Below are 17,082 nucleotides of genomic sequence, written 5' to 3'. Positions count from 1 at the left end.
TTCACTGATTTAATAATAGTAATTAAAATTCAACCCATAATTCACGCAATTGGCTTTTTGCCAACATAGCCCGACCAATTTCTACCTTTCAATCAATTAGCCAGCTTAGGAAGGTGACATTTACTGTTATCTTCCCATCAACAGGCCTACTTTACTTTGGAGTGAAATATTTAATTAATAAATATGACTGTTTATTTCTAATTTGATCATAAGAGATGATCATTTCATGCATACGTTATAATATAACTAAATAAATAATTTGTCTCTTTAACGGATAAGAAACTTATTTTACTATTGTTTAACTGTTTCGCCTATAATAATGGCAAACAACTTGAGAGGTTGTGACCCAACATTAGCTTACGCATTGTTTGCTAGTCATGCTAGCAAACAAGAGGTTGAAAACCCTAATGTAAGAATTAAATTTCTCTTCACCCGGATTTTTTGAAAATTTTTTCCTAATACCCTTATCTGAAAATTTTCTGCACGATATATTAATTAGTTATCAGCATCCAACAGCTAATTGGGAAGTCAACATTACTCATATTAATGGTGAAACTAGTCTTAGTGCTGATTCGCTTACTGATTATGCTACATCCTTTCCATTGGGATTTCATCACCTGGATTCCCTCAGGCTGGTCTTCATCCATGGCTTTTCATGATAAATGTGGCACTGCCTTTGGTGAAGCTAATTTGTTAATGTTTATGACAAACTGATTTGCAAAACATGCATGTGAAAGGGATAATTTTTATAGTATGTCCTCAAATTTTTTTTCAGCAACTAATTATTTTATTTAAATTACCTTAATTAAATGCAGAAAGCGAGATAAAGTTAGAAAATTTCTTTTTAATGGCAAGATGTATTGCTTTATCTTATATAATAGCTAATAAAAAATTACTATTTAAACAATGAATTAAAACCATTTACTTTTTAAGATAAGAATTTTTTTTTTAAGATGTATGATTTTATTTTTTTATAATTGTTTTATTTTTTTTTTCTTGTATATAAAATTAAATATCTTATGTGGTTTTCTTCTCTCTTGTGGGGAATTGATGTGCAAGAAAGTACTGCATGGAAAGAATCATACCATGGAACTGTTTTTTTCAATCGCAATGCAACTTTCTTTTTTGTAATAATTATAAAGCTTCAATCAATTTGTACCTTCCAATTAATGGGTAAAGTTGAACATTGAAAACGTGGAGTTGGTTTATCAATATTTAATTATTTGTGACAGACAATATATAATTTTTCACATTCGAGTCATGAGTGGTATTCGAATAAAATCTTCCTAATAATAATAATTTAAAAATTCAAGCCTCTCTGATCTTGCAATAAAACTCGCTTAGATCAATTTTATGTCACTAATTTAATCACTTATTAGTTAATTTTATTTTTTTTAATTATAAAGCTTTAATAATTTTGATTAATATATATTTTTGTTCATTGAAAAGAATAATTTAAATTAATATGAACCATAATTAATGCAATATTTGCTTTTCACAAACCATTTCATAGGCTATTTATAAAATAATAATTTGCATATTCCAATCAACTACCCAGCTTTGGCAAAGTCACTTTACTCTATGCTTTCTTTCCATCCAACTTTATAAAATGGATTCATGGAAAATTGTTTGATGACTAATTCAATTACATAATGTAACATCCTGATTTTTAAATTAATTATTTTATGGGTAAATATTAATATTTTATTTTATTTAAATTTTGAGAAATTATTTGAAATTTTTGAATTTTAGAAATCAGGTTTGATTTTCCAAAAATGTGAACTTTTGATAATTTTTAAAAATTAATTTAAAGACCACGTGGCAAAACTAAAAGTATATTTAGACTCTACGAATTTTTTTGAGTTTTCTGAAATTTTTTCGAAATTTTTGGACCTCGTTTTTTGTCTCAGGACAGAGTAAAAATTCAATTTAAGTATCCTAAATCAGACCGGCAAAATCAAACAAGATCGAGTCGGACCGATCGAATCGGACTGGCCCTCTTCCCTTTCTTTTCTCTTCTCCCTCGCGCGTCCCAACTCCCTCTCTTCCCTCTCCATTTTCTCTCTCCTCTCTCCTCCCCTTATCGCCCCACTGCCGCCCCTCCCTCCCAAGCTCGCTTGCGCGACTCCAGGGATCGTCCCCATGGCTGGTCGCCGCTCCAGTGATCGAAAAAGCACGATCAAAGTCCCTTCAATGCGCTGAGCGATTCTTCGTCTTCTCGGCCAAAATCTGGCCGATCAGGCTACCAATTAGACCGGGTCTTGTCCTAAAATTCATCTATACCTCGAAAGCTTTCCATAGACACTAAGAACACAAAAATTTATTGAGCGGTTTGTCCAATTTTTGTCCGGAAAGTTTTAGCCGATTTTGACTTTTGGGCTAGATTTCTCGCAAACTGTGAACCCCACGAAAAATCTGAGAGTACTGGTGTCACTACCTAACCTATGGGCCAGACCAACACTAGGACCTGAGCCAGCCTAAAGCCCCCGAGGCCCGTAACAAACCTAACTATTCCTCAACCCAACTCTAAGGCCCATTTGGGCCCAATTTCAAGAATTCAACTGGATAGAGTCTGGCCATAAAATGAACCTTTTAACGGGGAGTTTTTTACTCACCCAAACTGTAAACATAATATATAATCAATTGGGGAGCTTAGCTCACCCTCCACATACTCAAATGTCATAAAAATAAATGGGAGCTCAGCTCCCTCATCCAGTCCAACATACATGCATATAATAAGTTTATAGGTCCAACATGATAATTATATTACAGACACAAATCAAATGAATATTTCTAACAAATGCGGAATTCTAGAAGTTAATAGAATTATACAAACATGAATAGATGACCTGCGAAGGAGAAAAGCAGGTTAACCACAACAATAATCCTCCTGTAGCCTAGAAAAATATTGAACAGGAGTGAGCGTTCGACTCAGAGAGTAAAATATCAATTTTAGCCATAATCTCTATAACTATCTAAAGCTAATGCACCCTGTAGAGTGAAATGCAACATCGTCAATATTTTCACATCATAATAGCAAAAAGGTAATTTGGAGCACTCAGACATCCGATAATGTCAAACCATAAATATATGGGAGCTGATCCCCTATATAGCCCTCTTTAATCCAACCTGTGCCAGCAAAGAACTCAAGCTGGATTTTCGCTTAATAAACCAAATACGGGGTCCCAGCGAAGAACTCAAGCCGTGTCTACCCCGAAGGACCGGGTCCCAGCGAAGATCTCAAGCCGTGTCTACCCGTCCTGTCCATATCCAACACTATACCACACGCACGCCAACGCACGCACACTGCTCCAAATTACCACAAATACATCCATGGCACTTTAACAGTTGTGAATGCAACATAAAACATGCCTAGAGTTTAACTACATATATATATATATATATATATATATATATATATATATATATATGTAGTTAAACTATACATCCATGGCACTTTAACAGTTGTGAATGCAACATAAAACATGCCTAGAGTTTAACTACATAGATATATATATATATATATATATATATATATATATATATATATATATATATATATATATATATCTATATATATATATATATATATCTATGTTTTAACTACATAGATATATATATATATATATATATATCTATGTAGTTAAAACATAGATATAACATAGATATATACATAGATATAACATAGATATATATATATATATATCTATGTAGTTAAAACATAGATATAACATAGATATATATATATATATATATATATATATATATATATATATATATATATATATGTTTTAACTACATAGATATATATATAAGTGATGCATGGGCATGCTTGAACATATAATAATATCGAAATTATAATTAAAATTAATATTTTACTCACAGACTTAACCGCGGTCACTGTGGCGGCTGGACAGAGGAAGAAGGCTGTCCCGGATTACCTGACAATTTTTATTACAATTATTTAGTACATTTGACTCAACATAAACTAAGAAAAAGACTAAAGATGTCCTAAGTCATGCCGAAAATCCGGCAGAGTCTCCTTTATACTTAGGACCTACCCAACCTGCAAAAGGGTTTAAAACGCACTTCTATATCTACAAACCATACTCACAACTCAATCACATCACACAGCCCCTCCTAGGGCCCATCCAAACAGTCATCAATCACAATATGTAAAATACAGTTTAGTCCTCATAATTTAATCCTTTTGTAAAAACTACCCAAATGAGTTCTAAAAATTCTAAAACTTTGCCCCATGGTCCTTAGCATCATTACTAAGCTAATGTAAAAGGAATTATAATTTTCTGAGCTACCACGAATATTTTATGAATTTTTAATCCAATTCAAGCACTAGAAAATTAAGAAAAAGCAAGGTTCAGGTTTACCTACGCCGATTCCGACTCTAGGGATGCGCTCGGGACGTCTGACAATGGTGGGGTAGCCAAAATCTCAACCCAATTTGGATACTTTTTCGGTAGCCTGTCTGTCTGGCCGGAAATTCACAGACCCAGGCAACCGTCGAATTTCCATGAATTGAAGGTACCTACACGAAGCCCACTACACAAGGGTTAGTATATAATTTTTATGAAATTTTCTAAGCTCATTTAGTGCTCGAAAAAACACTACGAAATTTCATGGGACCCACCAAAAAACGGTGTCGGAAAAATTTGAAATTTATATTGCCGCGAAGCTCTCGACAAGTGGAGAGCTCTGGTACTCTTGGTTTTCTCGTGGAGTTCACGGTTTGTGAGAAATCTAGCCCAAAATTCGAAATGGGCTAAAACTTTCCGGACAAAAATTGGGCAAACCGCTTGATGGATTTTGGTGATCTTAGTGTCTATGTAAAGCTCTTGAGGTGTAGATGGTATTTGACACAAGACCCGGCCCAAACAGTGGCCGGATCGGCTGGATTTTGGCCGGGAAGGTGAGGCGTTGCGCTGCACGTCGCGTGACTTTGCGCATATTTTTTCGGCGTTCCAAGCGGCGGCTGGCGAGGGGGATGGCTGCTGGAGGGGCGCGGGTGGGCTGGGGAGGCTGGGGCGGTGGCTGACCGACTTGGGGAGGAGGGAGGAGAGAGAAAACGGGAGGGGAAGGAAGAGAGACGGGACGCGAGCGGGGAAGAAAGAAGTCGGTCCGATTCAACCGGTCTGATCCAATTCGATTCGATTTGGCCGGTTCGATTCATGGTACCTGAAATTGAATTTTTACTCTGCCTTGGGACCAAAAATGAGGTCCAAAAATTTCAAAAAAATTTTTGAAAACTTAGAAAAATTTGTAGAGTCCAAATATATTTTTAATTTTGCCACATGGTTTTTAAATTAATTTTTAAAAATCATCAAAGTTTTATATTTTGGAAAATCGAACCCAATTTCTAAAACCCGAAAAATCTCAAATAATTTCCCAAAATTTAAATAAAATAAAGTATTAATATTTATCCAAAAAATAATAAATTTAAAAAATTTGGGGTGTTACAACTTGAGTGCTCCCCTCGACGAGAGTTTTGCGGCAATACCCATTTCGAATTTTTCTGACATCATTTTTCAGTGGGTCCCACGAAACTTCGTAGTATTTTTCCGGGCATTAAATGAGCTTAAAAAATTCCATAAAAATTATGTACTAACCCCCGTGTTGTGGGCTTCACGTAGGTACACTTGTTTCACGGAAATTCGACAGTTGCTCGAGTCTGTAATTTCTGGTCAGGCAGGCAGGCCACCTGGAAAGCTTCAAAATCGAGTCGAGATTTTTAGCTATCCCACCATTTTTAAACTGCCCGAATGTGTCCCAAGGGTCAGAATTGGCATAGGTAAACCCAAACCCTAATTTTTCTTAATTATATAGTGCTTGATTTTGATTTAAAATCTATAAAATATTCGTGATAGGTTAAAAAATTATAATTCCTCTTGCATTAGCTTAACAATATTGCTAAGGACTATGGGAAAAAATTTTAAAATTTTTAGAGCTCATTTGGGTAGTTTTTGCAAAAAGGTTAGTTATAAGGACTAAATTGTAATTTTTCAAATTGTGGTTAATGACTATTTGAATGGGCCCAGGAGGGGCCATGTGATGTGATTGAGTTGTGATTGTGTGATTTGTGGATATAGAAGTGTATTTTAAACCCTTTTGCAGGTTGGTTAGGTCCTAGGTATAGAAGAGACTATACCAAATTTTTGGCACGACTTAAGCTGTCTTTGATTCTTTTTAAACTTGTATTGAGTTAACTATATTAAATAATTATAACGAAATTATCAGGTAAGCCAGAACGGCTTTTCTCCTCCGCCTAGCTGCCACAATGACCTCAGTTCACGTCTGTGAGTAAAATATTAATTTTAATTATAATTTCAATAATATTATCTATTCAAGGCATGTCCATGCATCATCTATAAATATATTTATGTAGTTAAATACTAGGCATGTTTTATGTTACATCTTTGGTTGATGAAATGTTTATGGATGTTGTTTTATGATAATTTAGAGCAGTGTGTGTGTGTTGGCGTGCGAGTGGTGTGTGATATTGGTTATGAACAGGACGGGTAGACGAGGCTAGAGCTTGACTTGCTGGGACCCGATTCTTTATGGATAAGTCTGGGTAAGCACGGCTCGAGATGATCTCGCTGGCCCCTGCATTTGGTCTATTAAGCGAGAGTCCGGCTTAAGATGCACTCGCTGGCAGAGGTTGGATTAAGAGAGCTGTATAGGGAATTAGCTCCCATATATGTATTGTTTGAATAATATTAGGTGTGTGAGTGCTCCAAATTACCTTTTTGCTGTTATGATATGATTTGTATGAAAATTATGATGGTGTTGCGTTCAACTCTTTAGGATGCATTAGCTTTAGATAGTTATAGAAATTGTAGTTAAAATCAGTATTTTACTCTCTGAGTCAAACGTTCATCCCTGTTCACCTTATTTTTCCATGATATAAGAGATTTCTTGTTGAATTCTAACCTGTCTCTCTCTCTCGCAGGTCATCTATTAATGTCTATAATGTTTTGTATAATTTTACTAACTTCTAGAATTTCGTATGTGTTAGAAGTATTTTATTTGAATTGGGTCCATAAAATAATGTCGTGTTGGATTTGTAAAATTATTAGATACATGTATGATTGGATTAGATGAGGAAGCTGAGCTCCCATTTGATTTTATGTTCTTATGAGTATGTGGAGGGTGAACTGAGCTCCTCAAATTATTATATATTATGCTTACAGGTCGGGCGAGTCAAAAACTCTTCGTTGTATGGTCCATGTTATGGCCAGACTCTGTCCGGTTGTTTTCTTGAAATTGGGCTTAATATAGGCCTTAGGATTGGGTTAAGGAATAGTTGGGCTTACTACGGCCTCGGGGGCTGTAGGCTAGCCCCTAGTGTCGGTCCGGCCCATAGGTTGGGTCGTGACAAATGTGGTATCAGAGCTTCGGCTCCAGATTCATGGGGAATTTATGTCTAAAGTTTTGAGAGGAGTCAAGTAGGAGTCACATGTGGAGAATAAGGTCCACATTCGTCCTTGCATTGTCATCTTTGCTTCTAGTTTCTGCTATATATAATTGTGTGTAAAAATAAGTCTATAGGATTGTGTAACAGGCTATTTTGAATTTTGTTAGCTAATGCTGCTGAATTTCAGAAAAATGTGTAGAAGCAGAAAAGTTGGCATTGCAGTAGAACGAGATGTGCCAGACGAGGTGTCAGCAGAGGATGAGGCACCTGCCCCGAGGAGGTGAGGTAGAGACCTAGAGCTGCTTAAGTAGAAGAGCAACCGCCACCAGTTCAAGAACAGTCTTTTGTGGCCCAAGATCCCATGGACCCAATGGCAGCTACCCTAGTAGGATGGCAGAGAACCATCGATATGATGGCACAATATATGATCCACCCTCCATAATAAAAACAACCCACCACACCAAGAGGGGAACCGTACAAACAAATAATTAAGTTTAAGAAGTTGGTACCTAGTATCTATGATGTAACTAATGATGCTTACCGATTTTTGGACTCCTGCAAACAGGAAGGGGTGGAATTGTAGTTAACTGACAGGAGATTGGTAGAGTGTGTGCAGCATGTATTGGGGCCAGTGCCAAGGCAGTGGATGATAGACTATGTACTACCTCGCATTGAGGGATTAGCTTGAACCCAATTTGGGAAACTATTCGTCAACAGATTTATACCCAAAAGCTTTAGAGACCAAAAGCAATTGGCCTTTGAGGCCTTAAGACAGAAAGGCAAATCCGTAAATGAATATGCTGCAAAATTTTTCGAACTGTGCAGGTATGCCCCTACAGCAATGGCTACAAAAAGTATAAAGGTAAAGAGGTTTCTAAAGGGGCTAGACAGGAAGTATGCAAACCTAGCCATATTGTCTGATTAATCTTTTGATGTAGTAGTTGATCGAGCCCAACAGATTGAAATCAGTTATACAAGAGATGACAGTGGAAGGCAAAGAAAAATAAAGCAGAGGGTTTTTCAGGTGTTCCCCACATGAGTACTATGGATAGTGGCGGCCAAAGTGATTACAGAGAAAGAAGTATAAATAATAAAAAGGGTGGTTTTAAACATAGATCTTGAGGATTCAGATCAGGGTACAGATCCAACAATGGTCACAGTTCGAGTTATAGCAGTTCTGGTTCAGGTTCAAGATCCTCCTTGGCACCCTACACGCAGTGTGGAAAAGGACACTTAAGACCTTGTATGATAGGTTCAGGAATATGTTTCTAGTGTGGCCAGCAGGGTCACTTTGCTAGAGAATGTCCCATGTTCAGCGAGCCACAGATGGGGTCATAGGGTTCTGTTGCAAATGTTCCTTGTCAATTGTATCCTGGTGCCTCCAGCATGGCAAGCAATCAATTTAGTGGCCAACAGGGCCGAGGACAAGGAGGACGTGGATTTGGAGGTCGGTCAGGAGGTAGAAGTCAACTTCAAGGTTCTGCAATGCAAGGTAAGTTCAAGCTCGAGTTTTCATCTTGACCCACCATGATGCTCAGGCTTCCAATGTAGTTGTGGCAGGTATTCTTCTAGTTTGTTCCTATGAGGCTTGCATTTTGATAGATTCGGGTGCTACGCACTCATTTGTCTCTCCCGTTTTTACCATAAGATTGGGTAGGAATCCTACAACTTTAGAATGCCCCTTGTCTGTAGCTACCCCTCTTAGTGATAACATAGATGTAGACATGGTTTTTTCGGGTAGCCCCGTGTTGGTGGATGGAAGGATCCTCCTAGCAGACTTGGTTCCCTTACTGGTAATGGATTTTAATGTAATTTTGGGAATGGATTAGTTGGCAACTCATTATGCCACTTTAGACTGTAGGAACAAAAATGTGTATTTTCATATACCTAGTGTGGAAGAGTTTAGCTTTGATGGTGACAGGAGCGTGGCTCCATATAACTTGGTGTCAGTAATTAGTGCTAGAAAGACGTTGAGGCGTGGCTGTCAGGGGTATTTGGCATTAGTGAGAGATACATATATGGAAAGTGTTGACATCGAGAATGTTCCTGTTGTCAGAGAATTTATGGATATCTTCCCTGAGGAGCTTCTAGGGTTACCACTAGGAAGGAAAATAGAGTTCTGCATTGATATTGTGCTGGGTGCAAACCCCATATCAATGCCGCCTTATAGAATAGCCCCAGCAGAATTGAAGGAGCAACTATAAGAGCTTCTGAACAAGGGTTTTATCCGTCCAAGTACCTTCCCCTGGGGTGCTCCTGTTCTATTTCTAAGGAAGAAAGATGGGTCCTTAAGGTTATGTATTGATCATAGACAGCTGAACAAGGTGACTGTGAAGAACAAATACCCACTTTCTCGGATCGATGATCTGTTTGATCAGCTCCAAGGGACTAGATTCTTTTCCAAAATAGACCTACGATCATGCTACCATCAATTGAGAATCAAGAATAAGGATGTACCAAAGATAGCGTTCAGGACTAGATATGGTCATTATGAGTTCTTGGTGATGTCTTTTGGACTCACTAATGCATCAGCGGCCTTCATTGTAACGCCCTCACTTTAGGTAGTCTATACATTCTACTGTTTTAACGACTAATGTCTATTTGGACAATTAGGATGTCTATAACTACACTCAAACTAGAGTGAGGAGACATGAATTGACTGAATAAAGACTAAGAAAAATTTAGAAAAAATAAAAGAAGTGAATTGCAAATGAGTTAAAAGAGCCAGGGTCACAGCGATGGGTGACCAAACGAGGAAGCTACTGTGAAGATAGTTGCTGACCCCAGACGACGCGAGGAATCCTAAGAAATAAATTTTAGGACTTAATTAAAGGTTTATTGAAGTATAAATGACATTAGAAATGTCATAGAAAATTTAGGAGAATTTATTTATCGGTACAGACTGAAAATAACCCAATGAGCATAATGAATAGCATTTTGGTCATTTCAACCCCAGAGTTAAATTTTGACCTAAATGCCAAGTGAAAAGAGAGAGAATAAAATATTAAAAATAAATTAAATTATGAATTATGGAATGGAAAAAGGGAAAAGAAAAGGAAAAGAAAGAAATAAAAATTAAATGGATTATGAAGTAAGCATGACATAAGATGACATAATTAAAAAATTTTAAACCAATTATATTTAAACATATATATATATATATATATATATATATATATATATATATATATATATATATATATATATATATATATATAACCTAAAATTCACTTCATCTTCTTCCTCTTTTTTTTTAGCTTGGCCGATTCATCATGGAGAGAGAAAGCTTCTTCCATTATCAACCTTCCCAAGCTGGATTTCCCTCTCTTTTATACCCCAAAACCCGTACCTCCCTTCACAAAAAATTGATCTTGCACCTTGGGAAACCTATAGGCAGCAAAAATTTGAAGAAATATTGAATTTTTTTTATAAGCTTGGACATCCCTTGATCAAGGTTAGTGCCTATCTTTCCTTTCCTTCTTCTTAAATCTTTGAAGTTGAGTTAAAATAAGTTGATGTTACATGAAAATTTGAGAAAAATAATGAGTACATGAAGGGATGAATTTTTGGCAGCCATGGTAGTGATGGGAAATTAACGAATTAATGACTATAATTGTGTTCTCTAATGTTGATTAATAAGAAGATATGAGTAGCATGTTAGTATACATGTGTTATGCATGAATTAAAAATTTGAAGTTAGGGTTTTTGACCCAAATTAGGAATTTTGTGTATGACTTGAAATTGAGCATGTTGAGATAAATTGTTGATCATTTGAAGTGCTATGAATGTGAAATGAAGTTTGGGAGTTGGGAGGATTTGAAATTGGGAGTGCAATTTCTCTTGTAGGAAATTCGGACCTATGAGTCCAGTGAGGTTTTTGAACCATAAATAGAGTTGTGTTGCTCCAATTGGTATGAGGCTAATTGTAGATGAAACCTAGGACAATTTTCCACATTTTTTTTGAAGAAACCATGCCCAAAAACTGTCCCTAATCTAGCCTAAAATTGACTTGAATCCGGGTAACCCTAATTTGGACCTTGAAAAATGACCAAATGAACAGTAAATGTTCAAATAGCCATAACTCACACTAGCAAGGTCAAAATGACCTGATTCTTAAACCATTGAAAAGGTTAGACACAGGAGCACATTTTTTATGAAGAACATAGAACCCAGATCTACCTTTAACCAAGTCAAAGTGTTAGCACAATTTAGATTAACAAAAACTATCCAGAACCAATCTACCCAGAATTTGTTGGATTTAGGCTCACCCGACCAGTTTTGGTAAAAATGCCATAACTTGGTCTAACAAATTGAAAAAGCAATGAAACCAGTGCCAAAAGTTTTATAAGGCCTAGATCTACAATATTGATGTTTTGACTAGAACCCAAAACCCAAGGAAACTAAGTCAAATTGCTAGAACAATTTAGTACACCAAATCCTGGAATTTGCCTCAACTACCACCTGACCCCAGAACAGAATTCATATCATAACTTTCACTAGGAAATCCCAAATTGAATGAGCCAAACTGTTCTGGAAACCTGAGAGATAGGGCTTCAACTTTGATTTAGAAACTTTTCTCAAAATTTGTGTGTAAGAACCCTAAAATGAGAGTCAAAGCCACAGACCTGAACCTAGAATCCTGTAGACACAGGGTACCTAAGTCCAGGCCAATTAATTTGCTATAATTAATTCTACAAGACCTGAAAAATTGTAATTCAAAATTTTGAGTAATCATAAGACATAGGGTAACAACTTCTATGAAGAACATTGGGCCTAAAAGTGGCTGTAACATATCCAAATAATTGGGAGAAAAAAATTTGACTTTAGAATCTACCTGGTTCTGGAACTTAAGTGAGTTAAGGAATTAGTTTTGGTTATTTGACCATAACTTGAGTTCTAAAACTCCAAATGACATGATTCAAAAAGGAAAACAAAGACAAGACATAGAGAGACAACTTCCATGAAGGAAGTAGAGTCAAACAGTGGCCACATCTTGGCCAAATTGCTAGGAGAAGATAAGATACCAAATCTGGACCTAAAAAAAGGTTTAAAATATTATTTGACACATGACATGTAAATTACCTATATGAATTGATAAATGTATAAGTTACATGAAAATGAAGGGGGAACCTATTTTCTCACTATAAATTGACATGAAACTACTATAAAGTACTAATAGTGCATGACATGAAATGATAAGATCATAAGTAATTAATAATACTAATTTGCCCAAAGTATATCTAGACTTATTTATATAGCATGGATCAATTGGTATACCAATTAGGGACTACAGATTACAGTACTGTCCACAGGAATAATCATTGATAGACAATATATGTCTAATATGATTGCTCTACAGACTTTATGTCTGCCCGTTGGCCATTGTGCCTGATTTTATTTCTAGCTTTATGCTTGCAGCTGGCCTTGTGCCTGACATGACAGATGTATATATGATAGGCATACGGATATCTAACTTATATACTCCTGTGTATCCAATTTTTACAGTCTGTCATAGGTTACTTGGGCACAGATATGTGTAATACACTTTAAGTTTAAATAAATATACGAAGAAAGTACTAATATGGGTATAATAAGATTGAATATGTAATATAAGAATAAAAAGATCCCAATAAATTATTTGCTCTCAAAGTGTCATAATTAAGTAATTAATTAAAAAATTTAGTAAATTTTACATGGAATAGTTATTTCAATTATTAGTTATTTTTTCCAATTATTGCACCATTAAACAGAAATACTTAGCACGATGGATTGTTTCCTCACGTAGGTATAGGAGACCACCACCAATAACGGTAGCAGTAGAGCGCAGATATAGAGTTGATCAGATCTGCTAGAGTGTTAGTCACCTCATTAGTTATTTTGGTAGGGCTCATGTATGTATTAGATGTCGCATTTTGATCAGTGTACATAAATAAACGTTGTAAATTATTTTGAGACATGTAATTAAATTTTGGATTGTATATAATTGTACATTATTGTATGTAATGTTATATGAATGAAATGAAAGTTTATTTTTTTGAAAATTTTATGAGTAATGGTATGATATGGTACAAGAATAATTGACATGAAAAATGATGTGATGAAATGGAAAAAAAATTTACACATGATATAATATAATTAAATAGACATTAAATTAATATTGCACACTACAAGACAAGATAGGGTGCTCCGGCACCGAATGTAGCACACCTTGCTTGGCTACACTGTAGACCAAATAAGAGGTGTTACATTTATGGACTTGATGAACAGGGTTTTTAAGTAGTTCCTGGACCGTTTTGTCATCGTATTCATAGATGACATTTTGGTATACTCTCGGACCGAGAAAAAACATGTGTGGCATTTGAGAATGGTATTGCAGACTTTAAGGGAGCACCAGCTATATGCCAAATTTTCAAAATGTGAATTTTGGCTAGGAAGCATCTCATTCTTGGGACACATGGTTTCCAGTGAAGGTATTCGAGTAGACCCCAAGAAAATTGAGGCAGTAACTGATTGGCTTAGGCCTACAACAGTCATTGAGGTGGGAGGTTTTCTAGGCCTAGCTAGCTACTATAGGCTCTTTGTACAGAATTTCTCTAGGATAGCAACTCCCCTAACTAAGTTAACTCGAAAAAATTTTCTGTTCATTTGGGCAGATGATTATGAGGAGAGCTTCTAAAAGCTTAAGCAATGTCTAATTACAACCACTATGTTGACATTACTGTCGACACCATATTTTGGCCGATCCCCGAAATCAATAAACTTTGAAACCGATCCTCAGCACTGAGTCTCCCTTTGCCAGCTAATCACATTTCCGATCTCTCTTTGCTAGACAACCACATTTTCGATCTCTCCTCAAAAGGAATCGAATCAATACTAAGTCCCCATATCATTTAAAGCCTCACCGATCTCTCAAACCAATTGTCAAGTCTCCTTGCCAGTCAATTACATTTCCGATCTCTCTTGTCAAACGAAATTGAACCAACATTAGGCCTTCATGCCACCAGTCTTATTGCCGATCTCCCTTTTTAAAGTTTGGGGATAATCATCTGATAAAGTTAAGGTTCCAATCCGGTTTAATGATGATTCCGATCTTAAGCGTTCAAATCAAGTTTCCAATTTTAATCAAGTCCCGTTTGGTGTTTGTTTTCAGCCGATCTCATGCTTACAATGTTTTCCGACCTCTTACACTTAGATTAATAATCACTTTTAGTTGTTGTTCTAATATGTTCAGACAATCAAGTGCTTATGCAACTTAGATACTTTCCGATCTCATCCAATCATTGAACAAAAAAAGGAATTTCATTTCATTTCAAATTGAAATATATACAAGTTATTTGGCTGGAGGATCACCTCCAGCCTGTTCTACATTTTGTTCACCCCCTCTATCACCCTCGGTCTCCTCCTCGCTATCCTCTTCATCTTGGGGAGCCAGGTCCACCATCCAGGAGAAGTCCTCCTCAAGATAACGCTTCCTGAGCTCGGCCAAAAGATCCCCATGAGCGTTCACATAAGCGCCCGCCTCCCTTGTCACTGCCTCTTCTTCTTTTGCTTTGAGTTCCTCAGTGAGGCGAGTGACTTCAGCAGCTCGGAGCGCCCGAACCTCTTCAAGAACATGAGCCTGCTCGGCCAGCTTATCCTCGTAGAATTTCATCCGCCCCTCAATTTCAGATATGTAGTTTTGAGAGGACGAAAGTTGAGATCGGAGGGAAGCAGCTTCCTAACCCACCTTCTCGACCTCCTGCCTCAAGCGGTGAGCCTTCTCCCGGATAATGTATTGGTTCACCAAACTCTCCACGCTCAGGCTCATAGTTTGGGTCAGGATATCATCGAGGTTGTTCGGGGTTAGCCTATCCCGATCCTCCTGAAGGCAGATGGAGGACCCCAAGACCTTAGCAAAGCCTGGATTCTCTCGAACCGTGCAGTTCTTCTCCAGCGAGTGGATCAGGACTTGAGCGCCGCGGGAAAGGGTCCTCACAGGTGGTTGGGAAGGACCCCCTTCTGCACTTGAAGCAACCGGAGGAGGTGGTGGTGGCTCTTCTTGACGAGGAGGGGACTGGACCACTTCTATGTTAGGGATCGGCGGTCCCGAGGGTTGAGACGAGCCTTGTGACACCCCTTACCCGACTACAGTGTAGCCGAGTAAGTTATGCCACTCAGTGTGCCGGAGCACTCTATTTTATCTTAATTCATTTTTATCATAGTTTTGAAAATAACTTCTGAAATATAATTCATTTATTGAAATTGTAATTTATTTGAGGTTCCGAAAATTTTATAGAAAATCCGGCGGAGTACCGGCTAAAAATGGAGAAAACAGTTCTTCGGAACCTGTGAAAAACACTTCCTATGATCATATTCAATCAATCCCAACTCCAATTATCAACACAGTCTCAGAATAATTTCATCAATTTCATTTATTTCTCGATCATTCATCTCATGGTACTCATATACAATTCACATTTTGTATCACATCAAGTTACAGCAATTTCTTAACGATTTCTCTATTTGTCATCTCACATCATCATTAGACTCAAATCATAAATAAATTCTCACATGTGATTTATAATCGCAAATTACAAATACTTACATTAATACAAAATTATATTACATTTGTTCAAATACATATGATAAAATAAGAGTTTAATTACCAAATTTACAAAAATCTCAAAATACAAAATGGGACCTAGTGTCCTACCAATGCACTGTAGTCTGTGAGGTGACACGGACGCTATGCAGAACTGTGAATGGCCTTACCCAATCTGTGGTCTACCGGGCCCTCTGTCCAAATCTTCAGTACCTACGCGTTGCAAAAGCGACGCGCTAAGCATAAAGCTTAGTGGTGCCAATAATACAAGAAAATATAATATGCAAATAAAAATAATAATTTCCTTGCTATTGTGTTCATAAGAATTGACTAATTACTAACTTATTGTTTAGTCGAGGCTAATCATGTTTTATGATATTAACTTCTTCATGCATTTCATTAATAATTTTCTTTATGATCTTGAGCTTCTTTGTATTTTTGTAATCATTCCTGATACTTAATTTTCGTATTTTCTTTAATAATCAGTGCAACCACAGTTATACTTTTCCATGCCCAAGTAACCTATACTGGACGACTGGACTGGATAACGGGTCGTTGGCACTGGACACCGCGGTGCCTCGGGCCGTCATACCATGGGACGCAGAACGTCTACCACGTATGCAGTCAGTATGGCTAAAAAGCCATGATATCACATAATCGGGCATAAAAGCCATGAATACGGGCATAAAAGCCATGAATACGGGCATAAAGCCATGAATACAGGCATAAAGCCTTTCGCAGTACTGCTAAAACAATACCCTATTGGCATGCCAAACTATCCAAACCAATCACATTAGGCCTACTAGGGCATTTTGCATTTTTAAGTTTCACATTTTTGAATTTCAAGTTTTTGTATCACTATTCACTTCATTAGTCAAACAAAAAGTTGACTTTTGCATAGAAAGTAGGTACATTGGCTTTGGCACTTCAAACATACCACATTTTTCATTTAAAACTTGTTGGAAGTGATCACCATTACCATTTCTAGGCTTAAACCAAGGGAAACAAAATTTTCAGTTTTTGAAGCTTAATTTTACTGTTCCATTAAGCACTGTTACAGTGGGAATTT

This window comes from Hevea brasiliensis, chromosome 8 (genome assembly GCF_030052815.1).
Source record: "Hevea brasiliensis isolate MT/VB/25A 57/8 chromosome 8, ASM3005281v1, whole genome shotgun sequence".
In the NCBI taxonomy this organism is placed as follows: Eukaryota; Viridiplantae; Streptophyta; class Magnoliopsida; order Malpighiales; family Euphorbiaceae; genus Hevea; species Hevea brasiliensis.
This window is presented reverse-complemented; position numbering follows the sequence as displayed.